Raw genomic sequence first — 23436 nt, 5'->3', positions numbered from 1 at the left:
AATAAAGAGGGAACCAAGTATTTATGTAAAGAGCCAATGGGTATCTTCAAGCATCTAAATATTACTCAACATTTCCCACTAATTTTCCACAGTGTGCCTGAAAAACAAGAGACCAGAAAACACAGATATTCCATGTTATGTTTTGTCACTTATTTATTAGAACACCTCTTCCACATTTCTGGACTAACTTTGTAAAATGCTGTAAAACTTGTTCTGTGTCTACTTCTTTTATATAAAACAGTTGACCAAGTTTTCTTCCCTCCCACATCTTCTAAAGGGTAAAACAAAAGTAAAAAGGAAAAGCAAAAAGTCATACAGAAGTGATCTTAAAATTAGCATGATTGCTTGAATGACAGTGGCATTTAAGCCTAATACAGAAAGATCAGACTGATTCACACAGCTAGAAAAGAAAGGGTGTAATCAGAGATCCTGAAGTCAGTCAAAGCCTTCCATTGATTTTGGAAAGGTTTTACCCATACATACCATTCTACTGAGAGGCTCCATTTCTGGCCATGGAGATGATATTCTGATACTCCTAGTGTGATTATCTAAAGTGCAGATAGAGCTACCTTTGCCACCTGGCAGTGCAGTAACACAAACACAAATGATGGTCGCAAAAATGCTATAAATCACAGGTAAAATTATGTAAACTCTTCACACCAACCATAGCAAACTTCTCATAGTCAGGATAAACAGTCAGACCACAGAGATTACCCAAGTCTTTAAGCGATGATACAATGCCTGCAACACAGTTAGTCAGAATATTAGCTAATGGGTATATTCTGCACACATAATTCCAGAAAGAGGGAAAACAGAACCTGAATAAAACTCTGCCTCCAGCCAATGGAAACACAGACCTCTGCTACACTTACTAGTAGAGAGAAAAAGAAGCCCTAGTGGTAAAATTCCCACATGTGGAAGACGCAGCACTACAGTTCACAGAGAACTTTCACCTAAAGTATGAGAGCAATGATCTTCACTCGAACACTGTAAAGCCCAACAGCAAGACAACAGAGCATTGCTTGCTGTGGGATGGAAAGCAGCCACCTGGACCACTGCCCTTAATATACAAGTCATTCAGCTAGCACTTAAACATGATGAAATGGCTGCAACATGCTGTAATTTCAGATTCTGAGGTGTTTTGCCAAATGTTGGACTTCCTCAAAAGAAATCGATAGCAGTTTTGCTATCATTTGAAACTATTTCCCAAACTGATCACCAATAGCCTTTCCCATTTCTATTGGGTATGACAATAGATTTTATTGTTATCTAGTAAATTCAAAAGAGATACCATCAAACCTAGAAAATACCCACCTTTTGACTTGCTGGACTGGAGGGGCATTTGAAAAACAAGTTATATCAGTACACTCAGCAAGATGTTCAGCAGCTTTACTTTCAAAGTCCTGTGCCCTCTGCACCATCCGAAGCAAGAGACAGGAGCTCTAAGGCAGGTGTTATGACAACTGGTGTTTTTTTCTTTTGTTTTTTTAATAAATATTGCAAAAGCAGAAGCAGAAGAAATGGACTATGAGACCCTAATAAGCTACACCAATTTATTTACACTGTTAATGCAAACCAATGTAAATGTCAATAATATTTTTATTTGGAATCTCATTACTATGACAGAAACAAATATCTCAGTAAAATACACCTTTTTTTTTTGCCACTCCTCAAAACACGGCCACTAATTCACAGCCTATTATTTCCCAACATTTTAATTGTAATCTTACGTTACCCATATAGAACTTGCAGTAACCTCTCCTTCAACATTTTTCTGTCCTATTTTGATTCAAAACACTGCTAAGAACGACCATCTCACATCTGAGTACTCAGGTGTACCACCATTACCTCAAAAGTAATTAGACTATTTAAAATTACTTAAGTAATTTTTAATTTCAGGGTTTTTTTTTTCTTTGTATGTGATCCACCTGACAGAATTTTGCAGACAGGAAATAGATCTACAAATATTGTCAGCTAACAGGTGCTCAGACAAAAACCCTTCAGAGGTGTTGGTCATACCACAGAGGGACTGGAGAGAACTAATTGCTCTTTAGCAATAGCTAGCTAACTAGTAACTCACCCACATAGTAGACTAGACAAGGGAACTCTTAAGATGCCTTTTATTTCTTGACCATCTGCTCTCCCAACGACTATATTGGGTCACATCTGTACCATAGTGGGAGAAGGGCAAAAGAAAGCACCACCAGCAAACCCACAATTGCTATTATCTCAATGGTGCAAGCAGTAAGGAATGCTAGCATTTCAGACAGGGTTAGGGAAGGTTAAAGATACCAAATCTGTAACTGGGATAAAAAAGCACCATGACTAAAAAAAAAAAAAATTAAAACAATCACAAGGAAGTTTAAGCATAAAGGTCAACAACACAGTGCAAAGTCTTGAATATTTTATAGATTTTAAAATGAAATATTAATTACCAACCTTAATGCCAAAGTGTAGGTTCCAGGTTGCCGTTGGCTTTCACGAATGAGATAGCTTCCCTCTGCAACACTTAATAATTGGTCAGCTTCCTCCCTTGAGATCATCCCATGGAATCTAAGGAACAAAGACTTTTTGAAACACATGCCTTTTTACTTTTAAATTGACTTTTCCTCTTCTTTTGAAAACCACCAGCCACAGTAATTCCAAAAGAAACAAACATTAAAATGATTTATTTATAGGAATATGCAGCTTAAATTAATCTACCTCTGCCTGCACTTCAAGTCACTTGAAATGGTTTAGAAAGGCTTCTGTGAAACAGTAACCATGAAACATGTACATTGCTTTTTAAATCTGCCAATTTAATACATAGAAATAAATCCATTTTCTCCTGCTGGCTTTACATGTTTTGTGCCAGCAGTGTGCAATCCAACATTTTACAGCATTCAAGAATATTGTGGCAACTTCTTAAAATTTTGAGAATTGTGTATAATCTCAGTAATTACTGGTGTAATAACCTAGTAACACTACACATCTTTTACCAAAACAAACATGAGTTGGATCTTTGTTTCCCCACACTAAATCTAGCCATCTTTGTCTTAGCAAACTGAAATAGACAACACACACACACATATATATATACATACACACACACACTGTGCATTTATATTGCATTTGTGATCCAAACATTTTTTTCCTGCACACTAAGGTCTTTTGCAAAAGCCAGATGAAGGGGGAGGCCGACAAAGACAACATTTTGAAAGTGTACAAACATATGTTTTTCTCACTTAAGGTAGCACTCAATGATATCCATATTCATCAGAAAATGCACCTTTAATTTTAGGCAGACAAAAGTGATAGTACTGCCTGAGGTTGTGCAAGACACACTGCTACAAAACACACAGAAGAAACAAAAGACCCAGAGCAAATACCAGCAACCTTTTCAGCAACTATTACCAATCAACATGTGTGCATAAACCACTTTTGGAAATATATGTTACTTACTCTCTTCCATAATATTTGGGTCTGTTCTCTACCTAGAAGAAACAACAGAAATGGTAAGGTTTTGTAACATGTGAACCCATACAGTAAGCACACTGTCCATAATACAGTATTAAAAATAGAAAAGGATATAATATGAAAGTGCAGACAAAAATCATCTCCTATCCCAGGATTTTCCTTGTGGATGGAATATAGGAAAAGAAAACATATACCTTTTGGAAATGTTGTACTTGAATGACTTAAAACGGAGTGAGGAAAAAATGAGCTGCTTAGACCATGCCATCCTCAGGGCTCTGATAATACAATCTGATGGCATTAAGTATTGTACAAACTACCAAAAAGGGGAAACAAAACATTTATTTCATGAGTGTAAGCGTACTATATTCTTAACTGCACTAATATAGTGAAACATGTATAAAGCTTTTCAATTTACAAGTTATCTTCTATCATAGAGTTGTTGGTGCCACTGCTGCAAGAAATTAAGTCACCTCTGTATCCCTTCAGGGCGAGGGGCAAGTAGCAAATGAAACAATGAAGTGACAAAGTCTTGCGCTTCTTGACTTCACTACACTGTGATCTGTAGTATCACCTAAATAACCTCAAAAACAAGCACACATATATTACACTGTGGAGCACCAGCCCTTATGCTCTCTGGAGACCACGTGGAACAACATGCAAGAGTGCCAAAACACAATTTGATGCTTAAGTATTTCAAAAGAAGTAACTCATCTGCAATTGTCCAGGAAGTTTAGAAACAGGTGAGGAACTGCATACCTCCCAGAAATCAGCTAAATAATCTAACCCACCAGATTATCACTCCTTGCCAAACTTAAAGGAGAAACCTCTTCGGGGAGGAAAATACAACCTGAACTACACGAGTATAAAACAAGCCAGCTATAATAAATCACAAAATACTCACAGCAAACTGCCACTTTGGTTACTTTTTTCCAAAAGTAACTTTTTTTTTTTTTTCCCCAGAAAAAAAAAATAAAAAAGGTAAAATAAAATCAGCACTTCTCTCCAGTTGTCTCAGTGGAGTATACAGATTTCAGATGCCCAAACCAAAGGAAAACACATCTAGTGAACAGTCTAATACCAACTCTTCCACATTCTCAGCAAATTAAAAAGCTATTGTGATGGTTCATCACTTTTGGAATACTCATTAAATCAACTGGAAAGATTTATAATGTTCCAAAAGATTTTGTTTCTTACATACCAGCAAACAAGAGTTGACCAGCATGATAACTGTTTTCAGAGGGCTTGAAGAGACTGGATCATTTCAGAAGAGAAAAGTCTTACATATTTTTTCCTAAATGTAAGCTACTTCTTCAATAGGTAGACAGTAACATGAATGGAGAAAAAGTGAAAACATTTTATGGCTATTATAGACACTTGCAACAATTCCTAAATAAAACCCTCAAGATAAGACACTAGTCCCAGATAGTTGTAAAAACGGGGAAAGAAAATCCTGTCATGAATAAGTTTTTGTTGTCTATTCAGATTTTATGTTTTTCTCAGTGAATGAATGATATGACAAAACTGGGAAATTTGTATAGGCAAAAGCTTTCCATTTAAAAAAAATGGATTAGTAATGTGACAGGGCATCTTCAGAGTATCTGCAAGTCCTAAAATATAATATTATAATTTGTCTTATGTGAAAAATGGCAGATGGCTGGAGCAAAGCATCAGAGAAAACTTCCAGGCAATTGTAGGGAGGTTAACAGTTCATCTTGGTGGATGATGAGTTAAAAAAACAAAAAAATACAACTTCTTAACTTTGAATCTCTACTGATCAGTTTTTACCAACTTGCAAAAACTTCAGTATAAATGTTGATGTGTAACATTGTTTGCTTGTATAAGACTCAGTGCAACTGGAACCCAAATTCACTGAGTTTTATTGCCTGGTTTGGGGTATTTTGGTATTTTTCCACAACTTTTTATATTTATGATAATATTATGGGGAGGTTGACATTTAGATTAAATCCATACATTTAGACTCCAATGCCATTAGAACTCAGTAGGAGCCTTATAGTTCACGCAGTTGGGCTACATGCACATTTTTGACTTCTCAAGACTTTTTATTTATGGGAAAAAATTCCTATTGCTGTTTGTTTAGCCTGTCCTTGACACAGTTTTAAAATTTGCTTCCAACTTGGGAAAGAAGATTGGTGAGATATGTACTTATTTGTATAGCACTGATGCAGAGGCCACAGCAAAGATTCAAGCCTCACTATGATACCTGGAAGACAGACAAAGGTGAATGAGATGTCCACCATTGCTTTTTTGCTGATATTTTTCAAACTGAGGTCTGAAGCAAATGAAACCAAGTTGATGAACAGATAAATGCATGGCAAGTGCCTTACAGAAGCAACTCTTTTGAAAAGAGCTTAGTTTCCATGAAAGTTGTGAAGTCATTCTGGGTGAATATCATCATGATAAAGCCATCTCTGAGAACAAGGGAGTGCATTATATATGCCCAGTCTATGCTATGCTTCTTGACTACTCACAGAGGCCATTTTCACAAGATGGCAGAGAGATGCTGTTTAACAGGCTAGCACTGAATTAGGATGAAGTCTCATTAATAGGATGGACAAGGTCAGTGATTTTAACAAATAGACAAATGATGGAGATAAATTTTGAATAACTATATATGGAAAAAGTAATTATCATGCAGTGACTTCATACAGCAGCCAAGGATGCCCTCAATATGCCTTCATGTGCACATGCACAGAGGTGTATATATATGCACAACAAACACAAATTCCAGGGAGGCTATAAAATATTAATTCAACAAACAACGTTGTAATTCGGACATAAGCCTCATGCAGAAGGCAAACATATTTAGAATGTTACAGAATTACCAAATCTACAAGCAAACATCATAGAGTGTTAAAAACCTTGGCCCTGGTGTACCTTCACAGTGAAAAAAATTGCAAATTAATGCAATGCTCTTTTCACCTCAGTGACACTCCACTGATCTGTGTGTTGCTGTGGTATGAAACTGGTGTAACAGAGCAGAAACTCCAGAATTTCATGTCAGTAGGTCACTTTGCTGAATACACCTCTCAGTACCAGCATTCCTATAATAATTATTCTTTTTCTCATCATCATTCTTGCTTATGTCAACAAGTGGAGTAAGATAAGGTAAGAGAAACTATTTACATGCTAATACCTTAGCAAATTACATGTTGTTCCCTCCCACTAACCTCTTTGATGTTCTTTGGACCAAAACTCTCTTCCTAATATTTATGAATTTGTTTACACAGCTGAATAATTCAACCACTTAAGAAAAGATTCTGCTCCCCACTGACTCACGCATGGCTGCTAATAAAAACCCAGCTGAGAAAGAACAGATCACAAAGCTCAACACTAGCAGGAAAGGCTGAGACCAGAGAAGAAGGTTAAACACTTTATTTCTCACTGAATATATTTTCACATCAAATCTGGCTCAGCTGCAAAAATTGTTCAATGCTTACAATGAAAAACAGTTATCTGCATTATAACAAGTGAATACAGAAGTAGTAAAATGCACACTGATAACGTATTATTTCAATTTTACCTTTATTAGACAAAAATAAGCTTCAAGCTAAATACCTGCAACTGATTTATTCTTTCATAGTTCTATTTTATGTAGTTCCATTCACGTTAGTTCCTGAAAACTGTAGATTTTATTTCTCAGTTTCTACAACAATATTCATAGTGCAGATACAGGTTTACTCTGCAGAGCTCAAGAAACTACTTTAAAATGCAAAATGTCTCTTCTTTTTTCTTTGCTCTGGCACAGGCAAAGTTTTACACTTACTTGCAAAGTCTGTTGCAGGTTATAATCTTGTTTTGGAATAAATTCATAGAAAGATGACATTATAGACACTACTGTGTGGCATTTCTTTCTTCAGTGATGACAAGATTTAGCAGAGCATTTTAATTGCTTGATACTTTCACCAATTCTCCCTTGACTCTGCCAGACTACCTATTTATAGAATCAGACCAGGACGACCTCTTTATATAGCAATGCAGCATGCTCAGATACCCTTCAAAGAGCTTGGATTATTAGTTCATGCAGGACCACTTCCCCACAGCAAAATTTCCTCCCTAAAACAGTCCAATTTTTCAATTTGCCACCTGGATAATAGCTAATACAATTTTATAATTGACAGTATTGAAATCCAGTGATGACGAGGATGAGAAAATTTTAGTGGTCAGTATGATTTGTATTTGAAGAAGCTTTACAAAGACACTTTTATACTTAGCTGGCAAGAGCAGATGCTTGATTTAAAAAAAAAAAAAAAGGCAATCCAGATCTGACCAGTAGCTGAAGCATTTCCAGCATTCCAGCAGAAGACATCTTTAATTTTCAGATACCAGAGAGACATTTATATCTCTGCCTATTTTGCTGGACAGGCTAAGAGTGTTCTAAGAAATACTATGAAGGAGAACTTAATATCAAATCTGCTTGTGACTTCTTATCACCCAGGAAAAGAGACCCCAAAACTCTTCTCTGCAGTCAAACTAGCATGGGATGTAATACCAACAGATCTTGTTGAATATGATGGACCCCTTTATCAGTTTACAGCTTCTCCCTAACTGCAGGGTACATAAGCACTGTGTGGGCAACATGCCAAACACTTATTGTTATATTACTTGGTGTAATATTTCCTTAACTGTGCTGATACTTTCTCACTCCTTACATTTCTATTATGTATTTTGGTTTTGTTTCTATTATGTTATTATGTTGGGGTTTTGTTGGTGGGGTTTTTTTGTTTGTTTGTTTGGGTTTTTTTGGAAAGAAACCAAAGCATATATAGAAAAAAGAAGATTCTAATCTGTAAGAATTAAAACATGCACAACTGAGGCTGTCCGAGCATCTAATTGAAGAAACTGAAGAATTGTCATTCACCACCACAAGGGCCAGGTAACTGTAAGCATACACTGTAAGTCTGTCACTACATAAATAAACAACAGGAGTGCTCTGAGAGAAGACTCAGCAAGTAAGAGACTAAAATAACTGTACAGGCATGTCAGCACTTTAATGAACAGTGTCAGAAGACTACCAAAAAACCCTCCTGTGTTTTACAACATGCATATATAGGTATGCCTACACACACACTAGCACTTCTTCCAGTATTGAAAGAAGGAAGGAAAAAGCAACTGTTCCACAGCACTTCATAAACATCGTCCATTAGAGGCAAAAAATAAAATACTTCATCCTATCCAGGAGAGTACTCTGTACAATCACCAATTTGCATTACAAGTTGAAGCTTCTACAAGACTTCAGATATTTTGTATAATAACATAATGAAAAACTCTATCATAGAGAACACAGAACGTAGAAGATAACTTTCCTAATAATGTTGCAATGGGAATAAAAAACTGGAAAACCTCCCATTTTTCACAGCTCAGATTTTACCTTCATAGGGCTTTCCTTCGAAACTCCATCCCACCTTATTTGATGTAAACAATGTATCTGCACAACGACTTTAACAAGAATGTCCTCACTTGGACCCACATTAACAACAGAAAACCCAGTTAAAACAAAGCTTGTTTCTACAATGCTTGTAAAATTCATGTATTGTCCTTTTCCATAGCTATGTCTTGCTTAAGTGCAATCAGCTCTATAGCTATACCGTTTATAAAAATACAAATTATCAAATTAGGAAAACAAGAGCATTTCCACTAAATTCATCCTTCCACTTCTGTTAAATCTCTGCTTATCATCTTAAACTCGCAGACTACTTCATGGAATCATAAACGGGCATTTAAAAAGACAACAAAAGAAATTTAATTCTGTAAAGGAATCCTCCTTCTGATCTGACTGGAAGCTGTTAACATTCCTAATAGTTTTATGTCCCTTTGTATTTAAGACTATGTCAAAGTGACTAACAGATTTCAAAGATTAATTTCCTTTCTCTTGCCACATGATAAAAAATGCTTAAGTTCTATTGCGGCAATGTAATAACTCACAGTGGTTATTCAGCAAGAGCTCTGTTTTGTAACACTGCTTATCGAGTCAAGCCTAAAATTTTGGCATTTTTCAAATTGAAATTCATGTTTCCCAGGTTCCTAACTGAAGCTGCAAGAGAGATGTAGTTATGAGTAAAATCTTGCTGGACGGATGTTTGGTATCAATTAAATTCTCCAGCATCAAAGCTCTGGAGGGTGCTGCTCTGCTGGACGGCAGCTCAGGGCACAGTAGCAATTTGAGGTGAGCTTCTGTATCACAGTGTATAAACAGGATCCTGTCATTACTGTTTGGATTCTTAAAAGCTGTGGCTTCAGTAGCTTAGCTACTAGTATTAATCAGTTTTAAGTACTACGACTCAAACAGCAGCAAGGGAGGTTTCAGTCTTCCCTGTGTTGATTTATTGCACACACCTAGCAGCAGTATGTGCATAGTTCCCCTGTACAGTTCTCATTTTACTTCTGTGAATTTCTGGCCCAAAAAGCAGAAGAAAAGGCATGTTGCCATGTATCCGAGAACCAAGAATAAGTAAGTAAGTGTCAGGTATACACATCATGCTCAAAATGCTTTTTAATTCATTTTCAGATGAACTGGATTTGCAGGTACCAGTACCCCAAGGGTACTGACTGAAATCACAGCGCCAAGTGTCCCAAGGAACTGCTGTTTGAGTTGGACATCAGTAAGTATAGACTTGGAATTACCAGACTCTGTAAAACTGACCCTTTATAATACCCACCTCACGTGTGCAGGTTATCCTCCTAGGATGGGGAGCTTCTTGTTGTAACTGATACACTGGGAGAAGGCAGAAGTTAAATTCTGATTAACACAGGATAATTATGTAAGTTAGGCATTTTAACATTAAATATGGCTGTCTCAACAGGCAAGAACTTCTGCTAGATTCAATTCAAGGATACATACATCAAGGTCTTGAAAATTACTTACAAGTGGTCAGAAAACAAGAGAATGTTGCTAGCCAAAACAGGATTAGTGATTATCCTCATAATCAATTATCCAAGCACTACAGAGTAACTAGGTGAAACTTAGCAAGTTTCCACTGATCAGATCAGAAAAGGAATCATGATAAACACAAATTAAATTTCATATGTCCAATCAGGCTGTTCTCAGACTTTCTTCAGTAAGCAAATGGAGTCCCATCCTATTACACTGGACACACACTCGGTCACTTGATATACCTTGAGACTTTACAAGAACCATTGAGAACTTTGCAGAATGAAACCTTCTGCTTTTGCCACTGTTTAATGATGATCTTCCTGAACCAAGAAAGAAAAAAAACAAACCAAAAAAACCCAAAAAGCCTTTGCATTTGCAGATCTAAAGATATCAGGAATCGAGTAGCAGAGTAAAGCAGTTAAGGCCCAAATTATGAAATACACCTACTAAATACACTTACTAGCATCTTCCTTCTCCCTTTTTTTTTTTTTTTTAATAAGCTTCATCAAGCCTATTTGTAAATTTAATGGCACTAATGTGCAGACTTCCTAATATAATGCCAAAGGAGTGACTTTCAACTTCTGTCCCCCCAAAGAAACTTGGTTTGACAAGACACCTTCAAAATGAGTCTGTCAGCCTTAAGTTAGTGTTTGAATAGTATTCTAGGACTGATAAAATAGATATTTGGAATTGTAATCCTTTAAAATTAAATTATGTTTCAATCATAAATACTAACACCAAGGTTTAATAACACATGCTGTCACCTTCTTCATGTACTTATTTAACCAATAAGATTTGACTTCATTACACTTCTCTGATCATGACTCTCTTCCACTAACCAATGTTGTATTTATGTGCTAAGTTACATGGGAAGAGAGACAATGGCAAGATGCCCAATGATACAGCAATCATAAGATGAACTGGAAAAGTTCATTCCCTTTGTTCCAAACAAAAAACCTAATGTTTTTTCCTGATGTTACTAAAATTAATCTTTACTATGATGTACTGGTATTACAAAAATGATTTCTGCAAGTGGTGAAGAACAGCGTACTCGTATATAAATCAGTAATTTTCATTTCAAGCACAGCAGGACAACTTATTTTGCCAGCACACAGGTTCCCTAGTTTCTACTGTTAAAGTAATATTTGATGGCACTGGGCCTTGTCCGTATCTAATTCTGAGAACTGTAGAGAAAAGTTCAAAGGAAAAAAAAAATTACGGAGCAAATATGGATTTCTCTGAATTTCACAGAAGAGCAGTGGAGAATCATGATCAGCATGCTGGCTGAAACTAAGAACAGAAACTGGTTAAGAACAGAGAACCACTTCCCATCTTACTTCAAGCCAGGCTGAAAAGATCTCCTAGAAGGCAATTCTTCTCTAACAGCAGATCTCTCTCTGCTTCCAGTTAAAAGCACAGCAGGCAGATGAATTACAAGCCAAGATGCCACCTCCTCCTCTAACGGAGGTGTGCAATTCAACAGTTCAACAGCAGTTTCCTTGCTGTAATTATTGCCAGGGAACAAGATATTCCTCTGGACCCATCATGGGACAGAAATATAACCAAATCCCATAACTCTGCCTTTAGTTCTGAACCACAACAGTGTAGGATTGTGACTGGATACTTATTTGCATGTACCCAAGAATTCAACTCCTGGCACGAAACCAGTCTAGATTTGGTATTAGACAGGTTGCACCCTCCTGCTATAGATTATGGCATGAAATGAATTGAACAAAGAGGCAGTGTCCCCGAAACTCACAGAAGGCAGAGAGCTGTGATTCGCTGTTAATGCTTAAAACTGAGAGCAAAGTACACAGATCTCAGTGAGAAGTACAAATATGTATTGTAATGGTGACTAATGATATTTAACACTAAAGAGTAAAGCATCTCGGTCTTATCTTTTAGCTCTCTGCTGCAAGAAAAAAGTTTGTTCAAATCATTCTGCATGCAAATTCTTTAATGTTAAGGGGTTGACTTAACATATGACAAGCTACTGGTGTAACAAATGATGATTCAAAAGGCACACACTTCGCCACCAGATTCACAAGCAGACCAAGGTCTCAGCTGTCTTAATTACATGACAATGATTGTGTATGTTGGCAATTATTTAAAAAAAAAAGAATTTCAGAGTCATCCATCAAAAGAAAGTGAAGTTTTTTCAGGTTTGACTTAGGGGGAAAAAAAAAAAAAAAAACCTACACAACCAAAACACCAAAAACAAAGCAAAACAAACAAACAATCAAACAAACCCCCCAAAACTGTTGAGATACTTACAATAAGATTTCCAAACAGGTGGTCTATATTCATCAGTATCTGAAAGAAAAATGACAAATCTTAATGCTGTGTTGGAAATATTTTAACAATGAAATAACTCTGCACTTGCAGATTTATTAGGATAAACATTGCACTTAAATTCTAAAATTAATTTTTACTACCACAGTATAGAACAACCTGTTAGAAGTTCCCTCTCTTCACGTAAACTGAAAATATGAAAAAGTATTTTTCTTAGACAGAGAGATAAAAGATATATACGTCTTTGCAAAGTGGCAAACATACATATCACAAGTCAAAAATCTGGGGTAGGGGAAGTGGAACACAATTATTTTACTATGTATGTATCTGTAAATTTCCTTTTAAATTAAACCAGAAAGACTTTTTAACCTTAATTTATACTCCAATAAATCATGTTTTCATCCAATTTATTCACGCTATTAGCTTTTTTATCTTCTGGATAGCAATTAACAACTCCTAAAATAAAATCAGAATATTTAAGTACTATGTAATATATTGTAAAAAAAAAAAAGAAGGGCTTCTTTTTGTACTGAGTACAAGCTCTGTTTGGAAGCAGTCAAATGCTGAATTCAAACTCTCAAATAAAAAAATTAGAAAGTAAAAAAAAAAAAATAACCCAAAATCTCAGTGTGCTATAAGTTCCGTCTCTTATATGGTTTGCTGACAACTAATCTGACATTTTGAGATCAGGGCTCCATTGCAAATTTTGTCTCTGATCCAGTTCTACTACTCTGACCAGCTTTGGTTCTGATGCTACAAGGTACTAAGGCTTTCTGCAAGATGCTCTTCCGGGCTGGTGGGAATTACTCAGTACTGATTACACTACAGGGTCACAAGTTGAGACAACCATGAAGCTCACCTTGCTGTCTGAAGCCTCTTCTCACTAAAGCATTCATTTCTGGACTGTTTGCAATTCTCTGCTCACTGAAACTATCTGCTGCATCCATCAAACCTCTAATTTCTAGTTGTTTATTATGAGGTTCTATAAAGATCCACCAATCTGGGAACCTGTTGCTTGAATTTTAGTTGGAGTGATGTCCCCATTTGAGAGTGCTTAAACACAGCCTGAAGCTGGGAAAGGATTTTATTTTGCCTCCTGTTAGGATAAGCTGCCTGCCTTCTTCAGATACTTGCTTTAGTCCATGATAACCCAATCATGTCAAAATATCTCCAAATCAGAGCTTAGTGGAATGAGATATTTTCCTGTTTCAATGGCACGGACTTCTCCAGACTTGTCCCGGACTCACCCAGCATGCTCTCTGCCCTGTCCGAGCTACCATTTTGTTCAATTACCTGTCCTGCATTTTAGTCCTTATGGACTACCACAGTGGCAGTGAATTTCATAAATACAATTCATGACAACTCAGTTAAGGCAACACGTGGTCAAGCAGCCGTCCTCCCCAAAGTTTGATCTTTGGAACGTCTTGCAGATGTGGTAACACGTCCTGGGGATCAGTCAGAGCACTTTAAACCTGCCTAGAGACCTTCGGCAGCCCACGCTATACTACAGCAGTGAAAGAAAACCAGCAGCAACAGATGCAGTCATGGTTATTCCTTCCTACTTTGAAACCTTTAATTAAGGGAGCGCAAGTGGATTCATTCCAGAAACATTGTAACACGATCCCTTAGCACTGAAATGTCACATGGAAAAAGGGCAAAACTTCTAAGTAAAAATAATGGATTTAGTCCCAGAAGACAACTCTTACCTCACTAGCTGGGTTTTCTTTTCCTACAGCCTGGCTTTTGGCAATATATGCTCCAGTTGAATTTACAAATAAATGATTTAAGTAAAGGACAACACACACTGTGTTTGTAAAACATGAGCTGACTGTTATGAAAATACAAATATCCTGGCAGTTCAACCTATACTTGATCACACTCAAGCCATATAGTTGTTACAACTGAGGGCAGCATGATTATAAAACAGAAAAATAACAATATTTGTGCCAAATAAAAAAACCAACAAAAAACCCTCAAGTCTTGTTAAAGTCAGGCAAGAACAGCAGTAACTTTCATACAACAAACATTTAACATTTGGAAATTGGAAGGAATGATTCATGTTATGCAGCTGCGCACAAAGATTTTGTTGGAAAATCCGTCAGTGAGCTTTACTGCCTTTACAGTGAGAGAACACCCTGTGGCCATCCCACAAGAGGTAATGTAAAAAAAAAAAAAGGTCATTTCTACAGTGATTTAAAAAAAAAAAAAAGAAAGAAAGAAAGAAAGAAAGAAAAGAAAAACCCAAAAGGTATTATCTTCTATGAAATACTGTAGTAGCAAGTCCAGCACAGTAATAACGGTGAAGCAAAGGGTCTGTAGTGTTTGCTTCTGCGCAAGATGAGTCTATTGCCAAAAGCATTCCACTACACAACAATAAAATAGAAAGTGCATAAACATCAGATCAGTCTGTTAGCAGATCAGTCTGTCAGCTGTAAGGTTTTAAAGATTAATCGATGTGGTCCCGTTTAACCCATCATCAGTACTTTGAAATGGATTATTAGGAAAAGGGCTTGATTTTCAGATAGCACAGCTTTCTATATACAGCATTTCCAATTAGGCACTCAAAGCACCCAAAAAGCACTTTAAGGCATGATAAAAAACCCACAGAAAACGCAGAACCTGAAATACATTTTCTCACTAACACTGCACCACTTTCTAATTAATGCAATAAACACTACACTGTCAGTTCTCAGATTTTCTACAGCTCCCATCAGCACAGTATCTCAGCTCCGCTAAATGCTTCTAGGATAACATAAAATCGTTTTCTACAAGCTGTGCATCATGTTCTATCTTAACTATTTTCTGCCTTAAGTGAGATGCAATTCAGCTTAAAGCTGCTCTTCTCCTAAGGTCTGGAGCACTATAGAAAGTATAAATGCATCAACTGACCCTACCAGCATTGGTAAGGCTTTTGCCAGCACAAGGGCACTCTCATCAGCAAGAACATTTTAGATCAGGCACACTGTCCATGTACATAAATTGCAAATTCAAACTCGGCCCGGTTTCAAACTGACAGATGCTGCTGCTGAACAGTCTTCCTTAACCTTTAAAATTGAAAATGTTTGATAATATCCCACTACCCCCAAGCAATGACAGTTTTTTGATTCTTCAGAATTTTGCTCTGGTTAGAAGAGCATAAGATTTTACTTTTACATAACATAATGCGTCCTCTTCAAATTCCTTACCCTGAATCCATATTGATACCTAATAATTTTCCAGACTGGAAAAGATTAGGAAATAAACAGCTGTATCCCCAAACCTGTACTTTTAAGGCTTGAAACAGACCTGTCATAGTGTAGATATGTATGTATGTGTAAATAAAAGAGTAAGAGTATCTTAAACACACATTACTTGAAAGCCCTCTGAGATCCAAAGTTATACGCAAGGTAAAGGGAAGGAGAGAAACAATACTGCGGAACATGTGAAAATACATTTTCAGTTCTCTACCCTGTAGAATCACTTTTTACTCTTGAACCAACACCAAAATCAAAACTAATCTTCAAAGTCAGCATCTTATCCCCAGACCAGCTACACCTGATGCTTTCAGTTCAGACAAGGACCCACATTTCTTGAGTACCTCAATGTGACAGGTTACCTGTCTCAACTTCTGGATGGGTTTACCAGTCCATCTTTGCCTCTTTCTGACAGACAAGAATAGAAATGATCCTAATCTCTGAAACAATTCTCAGCACTTTCTTGTAGTCGTCATCTTTCTTCCCAAGCACACTCTCCTCCATTCTAGGACTTCACCTTCCCCTCAGACTTCGCAATATTCATCTGCACACAAGACCTCTCCCCTCATCCCTAAGAAATGCTTTGGTTTGCACCTCATTGCTGTCCTGCTAGGACTCACTTACCCAGCCCAATCTATCTTCTCAGCATGTCATTCTCAAGCCATCTCATCTCGATGTTTCCTTGAAATTTGCTTGAACAAAGAAAACAGGCAGAAAAGCCCAGAACAAGACAACAGGCAGCTTCTGGCAACAGCCCTTTTACAGGAAGAAATGTCACAGCCGGACAAGAGTGTTTTTTTCCAGACCCAGTATAACCCCCTTTAAGCACATCAGTTAATGAAAGAGAAAGGAAGCTATACATCTTGAGCATGAACCATGTGCAACTAAGAAGTGAAAGGCACAGTGATCATCAGAAATACACACTTGCATAGAAAAGGGGTTCTGCCAACAAAGAGTCATACAGGCATTTAGCAGACATTCATACACAGTCATGAGTGCTAGGAGACCATCACAGATTTTTCCATAAACACAAATATGACTAAATTGTTACATTACAATGTAGCCTTTTCCTTTATTATTTTCCTTCTTTCTTACCCACTTCCATTTTATCCTTTATATGAATCTGGACAACTGTAGTACTTTCAGACTGTATATTTTAACTGCAGATAAAAAACCCTGTTACTATTGCCTCAAACTGTTTAGACTGCTTGTCCCTGTGTATTCCTTTTATAGAAAGAATAAAAATGTTTACCTCTGCTTGAAATGGTCTTTTCTCTCTCCCCACTGAAGATCAGCCAGCTCTAGGGTAGAACAGCAGTACTTAAAGTACGTATGGTAACCCCATAAAGCAGTTTAGGACTTACTGCGAGGTTTCCCACAGAAAATTCAGTTTTATTTTGTCTTCCACTGCACATCACTCCCTGCAGCATGGTGATCTGTAACCTCATGCTGGAGATTAGTTTAACATTGTCTGGGAGGAAATAATCAGCTATGTCCTGACACAGCAGCTTTTTGCCCTAAACTTTATTTTTATTTGGCAATATTCATACTGAACACAGGTGATGCCTCAGGTAGTGAATCCTGTTGAAGAAGCCAGTTCTTAGCCATGTGGACCAACGTGATCAGAAGAAAACATAATTTCATGTTTTCTGAACTGATCTAGGATGTGTGGTATAAGTCATAAATATAAAAAGATGTAATAAAATATAAAATGTTCCTCTGTAAGCTACAGACTAGGAACTAACCATTAGCATGTGTTTTAAGATGTTAATTTTGCTTTGTTTGGCAGCAGCATGCATTAAAATTTAACTCCTAGAGAGATGCATGACAAACATATGCGGCCTTTTGCTGACCCACACAACAGACTTTGCAAAACAGCTTCTAGAAAATTCCTCCTCAGCTTCAAAATCTTCCTTATTAGCACATTTGCTATGTCCAAAATCCATATGCACAGAAAAATCACCTGATTTACAGAAATAAAGTCATAATTCCTTTGCTGGTGAGATTCTCAAGCCACAAAAACCACACAGTTGAGCAGAAAATGCAATTTCATCTCTTTTTTTTTTTTTTTTTTGGAGTACAAGTGCCAACAGCATTTCAGAAACTAAGCTCAAGCCATCACAAAATGTTTTAAACAGCAGCCAAGCAGGCTCTAGCAGTTAGGGATTTTATGCATTCCAACCAAAACAGAACTCAAACAGCATTAAGGTAATTAAAGGATGAATACGGGCACCGCCCTAGGCAGCATGAGTGAAACAGATGGGCTACCACAACAAGTTCCAGGGTAAATAGGAGCTGAGAGCTGGCTGTGGCAGCACCCAGCAGCACTGGAAGCAATTTGCAGAAGTCCCTGCACAGGAAAGGAATTGCAGGCAGCTCCTGGAAAGAGGGCAGCAGGGAGAGGGTGCAGAGAACAGCGAAAATATCCTTACCTGTTGTGTGTATTGTGGAGAAGGAAGGGCACACACCGAAGGACATTTGAAAATCCTAAATTGGAAAGGTGTGGATCCCTGTGATACATGGGTTTTTTTTCCACAAAACCTCTTTCCACCTCTGCTACTCCTCTGCTACCAGCAGCCACTAAGCTAAGTGATGGTCTGTAATGGGGTGAGGGGCAAAGTCTTGATGCAAAGAGCAAGCACCGTGGCCTGTCACACCTGCAGAAACCAACCCATCCACCCCAGCAAGCATGAGTACCATGGACACTGTTGCCAGCAGCTGCAGAGAAATTCATTTCACCTGGTGCTTAGTAAAAAAAGGAGAAAGCTGTGATCAACCTTTCCTGCCTTGCATGAAATGTTTTTGTAGGAACAAACTTCTTCAGCATTCAGGTCCTTCCGAATATGAGAAGGAAAAAGGAGTCTTGTGCTCACTTTAGTTCTGTTTTTGCCTTTCTGTAGCATAGGGGTAACAAAGTATTTCTGATGAAAATATCTTGCATGGGCCTGCACCATGCTTTTTAAGAGCTCTCAGGCTACTTTTTAGTATATTCCCTTTCTCTTAAATAAAAGCTATTGCACTGTTATTTTATGAAAAATAAAAATAAAAATGGTGGGGCTTAAAAGTGACTGAAAAAATAATGTTAATCCAAAATAAATGTTGCTCTGTTAGTCCCTAAAAACAAAGACATTAATGACAAGAATCTGATGGCACACGTGGCCTGGGCCCATGTGGAAAACAGGCAGGGTTTCACAACTGGGGCATAACAGCATTTCCTTTGTTTATTGGAAGATCCCCACAGGGCTGAAAACACCCCAGGCAGTGAGCACCACGTCTTCTCCCACTTCCCAAATATAAAACATACTATGTAACACTCAGCAACGATGACTGATACTTCTCAACTGTTACCCAGTCTTTGACACTACTTTAATGTTATCCTTGGCACAGAGTTTCCTCTGAATTAGTAAAAAGCTCTGAAAACTTTTAGGCATGTTAAGGCTCTTCCTCAGGCAGGCAGACACCAATACTCTAAGGAGCTTCAGTGCAACAAGCTTCCAAATAAACCAACATTTGTTTTCTCCTCCTTCTCCAGGTGGAGAAGATACCAGATAGGTGTCTATTTTCATGTGCAGGCAGACGTAAGAGCTCAGCGTGCATCCCAGCTGTGTGCAGACAGCTAACCCTCCTGGCAAAAGACCCCTGCTCCAAGCTCTCTGTGCTGCTGACAGAACCCACTCTGGTGGGGAGCTGGAGCAGGGTAGCTGTTAAGTGTTAAATTAAAGCCTAATCTGATCAGAGGCATGTGGCCTCTAGACCCAAGAAGGAGCTACAGCCGTCTTATGTGGCTCACCTCCTTCCAGGTGACAGCACTAGCAGACAGAGGTCACAGGCACCCTGCTCAACTGTCCCACTCTGTTTCCTAGACACAAGAAAGTCACTCTGCCAGCAAAGCCATCCATCTACGGGGATATGCCCAAGCCTGTGGGCAGAGAGGACAGTGACCAGTGAGAACTGTCCTCACGCGAAGTTTTACTCCTTCACTTAAACCTTTGGCACAGATGGCTATATTCCTTAATGCCCATAAAATCCCATGTACGTGGTCAGCTCCAGACTTTTAAAGTTAAACCCTGCTTGAGTTATGTGAGCAAGAAAACAGCTCAGTGTTTTCTCTTCACATTTTCAAAAGGTATTCCCACCTGGGAGGAGAACAAGAATACAGTCTAAGGGAAAGATACGCATCAGTGAATACAGGCACTGGAAACAAAACCAACCCAGAGTAGTGCATCACACACTCCATGCCCTAGGAATCCTTTAATGGGACAAAACTTGCTTTTCTCTGCCCTTTTGACATGTTTTTACTTATACCACTCTCAATAAGCACAATTAGGTTTCTAAATGTTACTGGAGTAAAAATGAGTAAAGAAAGTTAGTGTGAACAATGCCCCAGAAAGCTACAATGGCCACTGCCATTTCTCTGATGTGACCAAGTGGGAGACAAGAAAGCACACTCAGTTAAAGAGGACTTAAAGAGGGACATGCTCTGAATAATTACATCAGTCTTGAGGGAGAGAGAGAAAGAAGATAGCACTGCCATCCTGGTTTCTACAAACATCTGATCTGGCAACAATAAATTCTGTGGGAAAGCTTCTCATGGGGGTTGAATGAGAGACCCACCAAAAACACAGAATTCAATGCCTTTTATTAGTAAGCATACTGCTACTGCTTCTTTATGCATGATAGGAAGATTTTAATGAATAATATTGTACCTATCACAGGCACTGCTGCTGTTAAACAAACTCATCTTCTAAATTATTAGACCAGGCTGCAAATGATCTGTTTCTAGATTTTCATTTAACCAAAGTCAGGGATGCCAGTAATCATTTCCTCCTCTTCACCAGATAAATAGCAACATCTGATACATGAGTGATGACAAACATTTTAAAAATCCTATATTACAACAAAAAGAAGAAAGATGGTTTAAGTTGGAACTTTCACATGTGCAATGATAACAAGCAAAACACAGCTGTTCTCATTCTCTTGACTCTCACCCCTTAATGGAGGGGTGGGAAATATCCCTCCCAAGAAAGCACAGTTACCTCACTGTTTATGAGATGTTCAAAAACCTCAAAAGTTGTTTCTTAAGTTTGCTGTAAGCATAAAAACTTAGACCTGAGAGGTAAAAAGATGACAAGTGCCACCTTGTGGGCATTTTCAAAGACAGACTTCAATGTTGCCTGCTATTTCCAGCATTGTATCTCAGCCTCCAGACAACGAGCTGCAGACAATTTTCAGCATTTCTGGGAACATCATCCTTGCTTCCTGAGAAAAGACAGATAAGATGGGAACTCCTACCTGACATGACTCTGGGGGTTAGCTCTAGGTACAGCAGTGAGGCCATCAGCTGTCTGTAACCCTCTGATTTTCATCACTACAGGTTATAATAGCTCTACAGGCTCATGGGTATCCTGAAATGTCTGCTTTACTCAGTAAACAATTTCCAATTGAAAATGTTGCCGAAAAATCAAACGTGCCTCTTTAATTTATCTGTTTCAAAGAAAAACAGCCTGTCAATTTCTTTGTTAAACTCACTGTGGCAAAACTGACTGTGGCTGGCTGCAGCCTCAAAGTGATTGATCAATGAGTTCGGCAGTTTCCCATCCTCCCCTAGGGGTTATTTGAAAAGTCATCTGCAAACTAATTTTGCAATTTCAAAATTGCAGAAACATGGCTTTATTGGAAGACATGCATCTTTTAGATTTGACAGAAAATTTGTCCAAATATCTTCTGTAGCAGTAGAATAAAGCCTTGGAGCAATTGAGAGTAACATCAGGCAAGACGAGCTTGAACACTATAGTCAAACTTTCCTGGTTTAAATCCAGACTGCTTTTCATTGCAGACACTGTTTTGATCATGGTCAGTGAAGCTTTCTTGAAAGCCAGGAAAAATACCTGTCAAGGTTATTGCTCTTACACTGCTCTTATTACGACCATGGCAAGGAATAATATAGGAGAAAACATTTACCCCTTGACATTTCCTTTCCTATTTTTTTGTTTCACAAATCCTTCTCTGTCTCCTGTTTTCAAAAAGCCTGCACAGAGACCAAGCTCATTTCCCAGCACTTGTTTTACTTCTTCCAAACATTAATACCACCAACAAGGGCACATCAGTTTTACCATAATTGTAACCCAGCACCAACTGTTACAGCCACAGCCTCAAGGCATTCACAACAGTACGTTTTTGTCTCCATTTCTCTAACGTATGCAACAGGGAATATTGACTGGAGCTTGATGACACAAATATTCTGAGCCATCACCCTGATAATAAAAAAGAAAGATGTTACATGGTATAAAATTGTCGTCCAGCTGTAAATTAATCCCCTCCCATGAATAGAAGCCTGTCCAGTCAAGGTTGAGCAGAAATGTCCCTAAATAAAGGACAAGCTTTCAGGCACCTTTGAAATACAAGCTTTCCATCTACTGCATAATGCCCTAATTTGCTGAATGGGGAGGCATGTTTTATCACCATTTGGTTGGTTGCTTTGAATTTTTTAACACAGCACTGAGACAAAGAACTTACATTCATTTTCCTGCTCTAAAATCCACTTTTTAAATAGCGTATTGTGATTTTACCAAAAGTAGAACCCCAACAAAAGAGCCCAACACTGACCCTGACTCCCTATCCCTTGGTAAAAATCTGCTGAGAACTTGCATTTTAGACCAAGATAGCTGCTGTGCATTCATTAGCCTTCTGGAGGAAAAATAAAACAAAACAAAATCACCCATTAACAGCCCAGGCAAAAATCTGAGTCACATGGAAAAAATTAAGAGCAGATTTGATTTCTGGCTGATGTTGTATCTGGCCTCAAGACAGACTCACATGTTCCAAAGCACATCTCTCTGTGTCAGATGGTCTAATAGATAGTGTTGCCTCTCCTTTCCCAAACTTGACCCATTTAAATTCTTAGACCATCAGAGTTATAATAAACCTATTACAATTCTTATTGCAAACAGATTTTTCATTTTCTAAAAGACTGGCATTAACACACACCATTGCTCATGCAAAACTACAGCTTGTATTTATGTCCTCATTTCCAGAACAGATGCAGTACATAAACATGCATGGCTGGAAGGAGGAGGACAGACTACCAAGTAAAGTACTCTTGCCTGGAACCATGATTGGTTTTCATGTTGTCATGCGTAAAATACCTAAAAAACACTATTGGCAGAGACAAGAGAAAGGGAAACAGACACAATGTGGTGGGCTGCTTTGTCTTGAACTGGAATTAAGATTTTACTCTAAAAGTCATTCTTCTTTGGCTGTGAGCTTTTCTCCTGTCTAAAAGCTGCAAGTATTATTTCTTACCTCTTCCTGGTCTCATATAAAATACTCAAGAGGCCTCCAGTTGCACAGAGTAGGTTGCTCCTGGTCCATAAGCTGAAAACTTCACATTCCTTTCTGGCAGTTCCATGCAGTCAAAGAACTAAGGCAAAAATACATTTACCCACCAGTCTCTTCCCGCTTATAGCACTGAATCCCTCATTTTTGTAACTCTCTTTGTCTTTGGCAGGTTCATCTGCTGCACTAGGCAGGAACCAGAGAAAGCAGAGAGAGCAGGTGTGAGGT

Source organism: Indicator indicator, chromosome 5, assembly GCF_027791375.1.
Source record: "Indicator indicator isolate 239-I01 chromosome 5, UM_Iind_1.1, whole genome shotgun sequence".
NCBI lineage: Eukaryota > Metazoa > Chordata > Aves > Piciformes > Indicatoridae > Indicator > Indicator indicator.
This window is presented reverse-complemented; position numbering follows the sequence as displayed.